Below are 7,623 nucleotides of genomic sequence, written 5' to 3' on the forward strand. Positions count from 1 at the left end.
CTACCAACCTGGTTGACAGGTCTCGCATACCTCTTGTACTGCTCAACCAGACGAGCCTCACATAGGCCCTAGCAGACACCTCTGATGGCCTCACCTAGGTCCTGGTGACATCACACAGCCCCTGGTAGCCTCACTAAAGCCTCTACTAGCTCCACACCGGTCCCCTGGCAGATTCCATGGTCTTATACAAGCCCCATTGACCTAGTAGCCTCACCCAGCCCGGCAGTGTTACAGAGCCCCCGAAGAGCATCACACAGACCTTAGGAGCAACAATCAGCCCAGAGTCACAATTAGCTGTGTATGACCCTCGCATATACCGGAGTACAAACAACAGCCCCTGTTGACATCACAGTCCTTAAATACTTCATATAACCAGTGAACTACACAGCCCCTGGCAGCCTCATATACAACCTGGGGGACTCACACAGCCCATAGCAGTGGCACACTGCCTCAGGATTTTTTTTAACATGGACAACAAATACAAAATAAAAATATAATTACAAAAGTTTGTCTAGAGGAAACATCATTGGTTACAAGCAAGTTGTGAAGATGTAAGAATTACTGAAAAATACAGTAAAATCTTAAACTCTCATCTTATATAGGACAGTGCCAGGAAGAATTAAATATTTTGTTATGCAAATGATGACAATGTACAAAATAACCTAAGTTCAACAATGTTTTGACATTTTTGAACTAGTCAACACAAGCAGTCTACCCCATTGCAGGTACACAGCAGTGACGTCACCATTACTACTGTGCCACAATGATGGAATAGACCACTAGAGCAATGCAGTCTACCTGAGTGATGGGACTGACACCTTTCACTTTACAATGGTTAACGTAAACAAAAAATTAATTTAAATACCTGTATTAGTCACAACTATGACTAATTTAAGGTGAACTAAACCATTCTTCATAAATTCCACACACATGATTATAACAGTATTACAAAATCTTAACTTTAATAACACACAAGTCTACTTGTATATTATATGGTTACTCATATACAAGGCCTTCCTTCTGTCCTACATTTCAGTGAATATCTCTCTCTTATACAACACACAAGATCTTCACTCATTGTTACAAATCACCGAGTCGTTACCTCACTCATACACATCACAGAGTCCTTCTCTCACTCCTACATATCACAGAGTCCTTCTCTCACTCCTACACATCACAGAGTCCTTCTCTCACTCCTACACATCAGTCCTTCTCTCACTCTTACACATCACAGAGTCCTTCTCTCACTCCTACACATCACAAAGTCCTTCCTCACTCCTACACATCACAGAGTCCTTCTCTCACTCCTACACATCACAGAGTCCTTCTCTCACTCCTACACATCAGTCCTTCTCTCACTCATACACATCACAGAGTCCTTCTCTCACTCCTTCACATCACAGAGTCCTTCCTCACTCCTACACATCACAGAGTCCTTCTCTCACTCCTACATATCACAGAGTCCTTCTCTCACTCTTACACATCACAGAGTCCTTCTCTCACTCCTACACATCACAGAGTCCTTCTCTCACTCCTACACATCACAGAGTCCTTCTCTCACTCCTACACATTAGAGTGAGTCCTTCCCTCACTCCTACACATTAGAGTGAGGCCTTCCCTAACTCCTACACATTAGAGTGAGGGAAGGACCAGTAAGACTTGGGAGGAAGGCTGGGAGTGACTTTTTTGGCGAGTTTTTTGTATACAAATAATGAGGCAATGCCGCTATTATTACCTCAGTTAAAGCTAAAAGAAATGCAACAGTTAATAATTCTCTCGTATTTCGTCTACGGGTGGGAATTATAATTTCATGACGTTAGAGATTTGTAAGTTTACATTTATTTGAAATAGTGAGGGAATGCGTTTCGCCTACCGAAAAAAGTAAAGAAATACCATTCCCATGCATTCCTATAGCACTACACCTCTGCCTCATTAATTGGTCAGCAAGTCATTCCCTCACTCACTAATAGGTCAACAAGTCTTTCTTCCTGTACATCACTGGAAGTCCTTCCTTAGCCAAACACAATATAGCTTGTTCTTCCCTCACTCTTACACTATGTCTACTGTAGTCAGTAGATAAACTTTCAATACACTTAAAAAAATTTAATATTTATGTAGGTAGACATATTTAATGCAGCAACCAAACAGCGAAGTACAGTACTACTTCTTGGAAAGATATTGAAAGCACAATGTGTTGTCTAATGGTATACATTCTTGCCATATGGCATCACAAATATTGTGCCCAAGTCCCGGGTTGCCGAACCCGACTTTCTGGCTCATTTACATAAAATTGCAGGGATTTAATTGTTTCTCTTACTTTGACAACGCAACATAATTATCGCTTCTTATTTTCACCCCATCAGGCCCCAATGTGGGTCAGTAAGTGGGCTAATGTCTTTGGGGAAAACAAATCCAGTCGTGTTGGGTAGATACACTTATTTAGGGCAGATTCATCTTTTTCTGTAGTCTTGATCATTTTTCTTGTCTATCTTGATTGTGCTGTGTCATCTGGAAACCAAGTTATGGTTCTCATCCTCTCTGTAGTGATGTTTTCTATTTCTACCTGTAAAATGAATACAGTATTTTATTAGCCAAAAATAGTTATGTTTTTTTTGGTATATTGCAGTGGCAAGAATTAAAATCACTTTCTTCATACACTCTCATTCAATAGTCACACTACCTGGTGGACTAGACGTGCTCTGGTATAATACTTCATCACCCACAGCAAGTGTTACCTCACAAGTCAACATTGCTCACCAGATAGATGTCTTTTCCCCCAAATCACAGCCATATTATCCACTCCTTCATACACACACACATCACTGCTTGCTGGGTGTTCCTTCCTTCACACTTCTAGTGCAGCCTCCACCCCACCCTTCCATCTCCTCCCTCCTACCACACACTTATCAGTCTTACACATCCCATTCTCTCAATTTGTCTATTCCATCTGACCATCTATCCAATATTCCACTGCCAATTTCATCACTCACTATATATATTGACACCTTTACTCCTTTAGCATTAAAACTGCTGTTTCCCATGATTTGTAGTGTACTGTGAGTAGAGGCAGATGCTCCCCTGCTGCTCTCTAAGAAATAATAGTGAAAAAAAAATCGTAAATATATTGCTTGTGATAGTTTCTTGAAATACTCCAAGCCACATTAAGGCCACTAATTACCCCCCAATCGAAACGAGGATCATAGATTTGCAATCAGCATGCTCAGGAGTACATATACTGAGATTTTCAGTAAAATCAATTTTTGGCCAAAAACATAAGTCTTACACCTTAGTATTTGACCAAAATAGACTTTTTTCTCGGAATTGGAATTTGAGGAGCTTAACCAATTAATTACTTCAAGAAGAACACAAAAAACACCAAAATCTCACCTGGGAAACCTATAGCAAGTAATTAGTGGAGGAGCACAGGGTGGAGGAGCACAGGGGGTGGAGGAGCAGGGAGGAGCACAAGGAGGAAGAAGAGAGGTAGGGAGGAGGGGCATAGGGTGGAGGAGGAGTACAGAGAGAGGGCACAAAGGTGGAGGAGGAGCACAGAGAGAGGGGCACAGAGGTATGAGGGGCAGGGGGTTGAGTAGGGAGACACGGGGAGGAGCACAGAGGTAGGGAGAGGCAGGTGGGAGGAGGAGCACAGGTAGGGGGGGAGGGGCTGGAGGGTGGAGGAGGAGTACAGGTGGGAGGAGGAGCACAGAGGTAAGAGGGCACAGGAGGAGGAGAGGGGAGAGGACAGGAGGAGGAGGGACACAGGTGGAGGAGGAGTACAGGGGAGGAGCACAGAGGTAGGAGGAGGAGGGACACAGGGTGGAGGAGGAGGCAGGGGAGGAGGGGCAGGTGGAGGGAGGAGTAGGGGAGGAGGAGCACAGAGGGGGAGGAGGAGGGGCACAGGGGAGGAGGATTAGAGGGGAGGAGCACAGAGGTGGGGGGGAGGAGGGACAGGGTGGGGAGGAGGAGCAGGGGGAGGAGCACAGAGGTAGGAGGAGGAGGGGCACAGGTGGAGGAGGAGTAGGGGGGAGAGGAGCACAGGAGGTAGGGAGGAGGATGGGGCATAAGGAGAGGTGGAGGAGGAGGAGCACAGAGATAGGGAGGAGGAGGGGCACAGGTGGGAGGGGAGGAGGGCACAGGGGGGGAGGGGAGGAGCACAGGGGGGAGGGAGAGAAACAGGGGGGGGGAGGGAGGGAGGAGCACAGGGGGGGAGGGGAGGAGGAGGAGCAGGGGAGGGGGAGGGAGAGAGGAGCACAGGGGAGGAGGAGGAGGAGCACAGGGGAGGAGGAGGGAGGAGCACAGGGGGAGGGGAGGAGGGAGGAGGAGCAGGGAGGAGGAGGAGCACAGGGGAGGAGCAGGAGGAGGAGGCAGGGGAGGAGGAGGAGGAGGGAGCTGGGGGAGGAGGAGGAGGAGGAGCACAGGGAGGAGGAGGAGGAGGAGCACAGGGGAGGGAGGAGGAGGAGAGGAGCACAGGGGAGGAGGAGGAGGAGGAGGGAGCAGGGGGGAGGAGGAGGAGGAGGAGGAGCACAGGGGAGGAGGGGGGAGGAGGAGGAGCACAGGGGAGGGAGGGAGGAGGAGGAGGAGCACAGGGGAGGAGGAGGAGCACAGGGGGAGGAGGAGGAGCACAGGGGAGGGGAGGGACACAGGGGAGGAGGAGGAGGGAGCAATGGGGAGGAGGGAGCACAGGGGAGGAGGAGCACAGGGGAGGGGAGGAGGAGGAGGAGCACAGGGGAGGAGGGAGCACAGGGGGGGGAGGAGGAGAGGGGAGGAGCACAGGGGAGGAGGACACAGGGGGAGGAGCACAGGGGAGGAGGGAGCACAGGGGAGGAGGAGCACAGGGGAGGAGGAGAGGAGCACAGGGGAGGAGGAGGAGGAGGAGCACAGGGGGAGGAGGAGGAGGAGGAGACAGGGGAGGAGGAGAGGAGCACAGGGGGGGAGGAGGGAGGAGGCAGGGTAGGTGGACAGGAGGAGCACAGGGAGGAGAGGAGGAGGCAGAGGAGGAGGAGGAGAGGAGGGGGAGAGGAGGAGGAGGAGCACAGGGGAGGAGGAGCACAGGGAGGAGAGAGGAGCAGGAGGAGCAGGAGAGAGAGCACAGGGGAGGAGGAGAGGAGGAGGAGGCAGGGGGAGAGGAGGAGGAGGAGGCACAGGGGAGGAGGAGGAGATGGGGGAGGAGGAGGAGGAGGAGCACAGGGAGGATAGTGGATACAGGGGGTGGGGAGGGGCACAGGGGAAGGTGGGGAGGGGCAACAGGGGAAGGTGGGGGAGGGCACAGGGGAAGGTGGGGAGGCACAGGAAAGGTGGGGAGGGCACAGGGGAAGGGAGGGGCACAGGGGGATGGGGGAGGGGCACAGGGAAGGTGGGGAGGCAGGGAGGGGCGTGGGGAGGGGCAGGGGAAGGTGGGGAGGGGCACAGGGGGAAGGTGGGGAGGGCACAGGAAGGGGAGGGGGCCAGGGGAAGGTGGGGGAAGGGGAAGGTGGGGAGGGGCCAGGGGAAGGTGGGGAGGGGCACAGGGAAGGTGGGGGAGGGCAGGGAAGGGAGGGGCACAGGGGAAGGGGAGGGGCACAGGGAAGGTGGGGAGGGCACAGGGAAGGTGGAGGAGGAACACAGATTGGAAGAGGGTACTTTAACAATGTCACTGAACACACACCAACCATACATGTATACAGAACTGTTTCTATACACAACTACTAAACACTTGTATACAGAACTGTTCATACACAACCACATACACTTGTGTACAGAACTGTTCATACACAACAACCATACACTTGATACAGAACTGTTCATACACAACTACCATACACCTGTATACAGAACTGCTCATACACAACTACCATACACTTGTAAACAGAACTGTTCATACACAACTACCATACACTTGTATACAGAACGACCATACACAACTACCACACTTGTATACAGAACTGTCTATACACAACTACCATACACTTGTATACAGAACTGTCTCATACCAACTACCACACTTGTATACAGAACTGTTCATACAAAACTCCATACACTTGTATTACAGAACTGTCCATACACAACTCATACACTTGTATACAACTGTTCATACACAACTACCATACACTTGTGTAGAACTGTTCATAACAACTACCATACACTCTGTATACAGAACTGTTCATACACAACTACCATACACTTGTATACAGAACTGTTCATACACAAACTACCATACACTTGTATACAGAACTGCTCTACAATAACTACTACACACTTGTATACAGAACTGTCTATACACAACTACCATACACTTGTATACAGAACTGCTCTACACAATCCATACACTTGTATACAGAACTGTTCATACAACAACTACCATACACTTGTATACAGAACTGTTCATACACAACTACCATACACTTGTATACAGAACTGTTCATACACAACTACCATACACTTGTGTACAGAACTGTTCACACAACCAACATACACTTGTACAGAACTGTTCATACACAACTACCATACACTTGTGTACAGAACTGTTCATACACAACTCTTATACACTGTGTACAGAACTGTTCATACACAACCCATATACACTTGTGTACAGAACTGTTATACACAACTACCATACACTTCTGTGTACAGAACTGTTCATACAAAACTACTTCACATACACTTGTATACAGAACTGTTCATACACAACTACTATACACTTGTGTACAGAACTGTTCATACACAACTACCATACACTTGTATACAGAACTGTTCACACATACTGCAGAACTGTTCATACACAACAACCATACACTTGTATACAGAACTGTTCATACAATAACTACTATACACTTGTATACAGAACTGTCTACACACAACTACCATACACTTGTATACAGAACTGTTCTATTAACAACAACCATACACTTGTATACAGAACTGTTCATACACAACTACCATACACTTGTATACAGAACTGTTCATAACAACTACCATACACTAGTATACAGAACTGTTCATACACAACTACCATACACTTGTATACAGAACTGCTCATAACAACTACCATACACTTGTATACAGAACTGTTCATACACAACTACCATACACTTGTATACAGAACTGTTCATACACAACTACCATACACTTGCATACAGAACTGTTCATACACAACTACCATACACTTGTATACAGAACTGTTCATACACAACTACTATACACTTCCATACAGAACTAGATGTACAGCTACCATACACACTTGTTCACAGGTAACACAGATAGGTAACCACACACACAAAATACTTTCTCAAAACCATAAAATTATTACCGTCACTCTGTGAAGTTTATAGAGGACTTCAGTCAACAGCATTGTTAGCCGTCTGAGCTGTTCTTGGTGGCTCCTCCAGTAAACAGTAAGATGATGTGATGTTATGTGGTTCTGTAAGGACACAGCATCATTAAATACAGGTAAGTGATTCTTCAACAGCCTCATGACTGAAATTTTGAAAACCATTTTTGGCCGAAATGACAAAATTGTAAGTCTAAAGCCTTAAGGATTTTTGGCCAAAAATACGTTTTCTCTGAACTAAAATTTTAATGTGCCTAACTATTTAAGTACATCCAGAATAATACACAAGCACCAAGAAATGACCTCGAAAACCCATA

At 47.3% G+C, this 7,623-nt stretch overlaps 1 long non-coding RNA gene across 1 annotated transcript; it reads right to left on the minus strand.

Moving 5' to 3' along the window:
* Positions 1 to 2,341: 2,341 nt before the first annotated feature.
* LOC121856525 lies at positions 2,342 to 7,408 on the minus strand. The gene is made up of 2 exons (XR_006086999.1): positions 7,286 to 7,408; positions 2,342 to 2,563 (listed from the first exon to the last, which is right to left on the minus strand). It is a non-coding gene; the product is annotated as an uncharacterized LOC121856525 (long non-coding RNA).
* Positions 7,409 to 7,623: the final 215 nt, after the last annotated feature.

The sequence above is a fragment of the Homarus americanus genome, unplaced genomic scaffold (assembly GCF_018991925.1).
Source record: "Homarus americanus isolate GMGI-L3 unplaced genomic scaffold, GMGI_Hamer_2.0 scaffold60041, whole genome shotgun sequence".
Classification (NCBI taxonomy): domain Eukaryota; kingdom Metazoa; phylum Arthropoda; class Malacostraca; order Decapoda; family Nephropidae; genus Homarus; species Homarus americanus.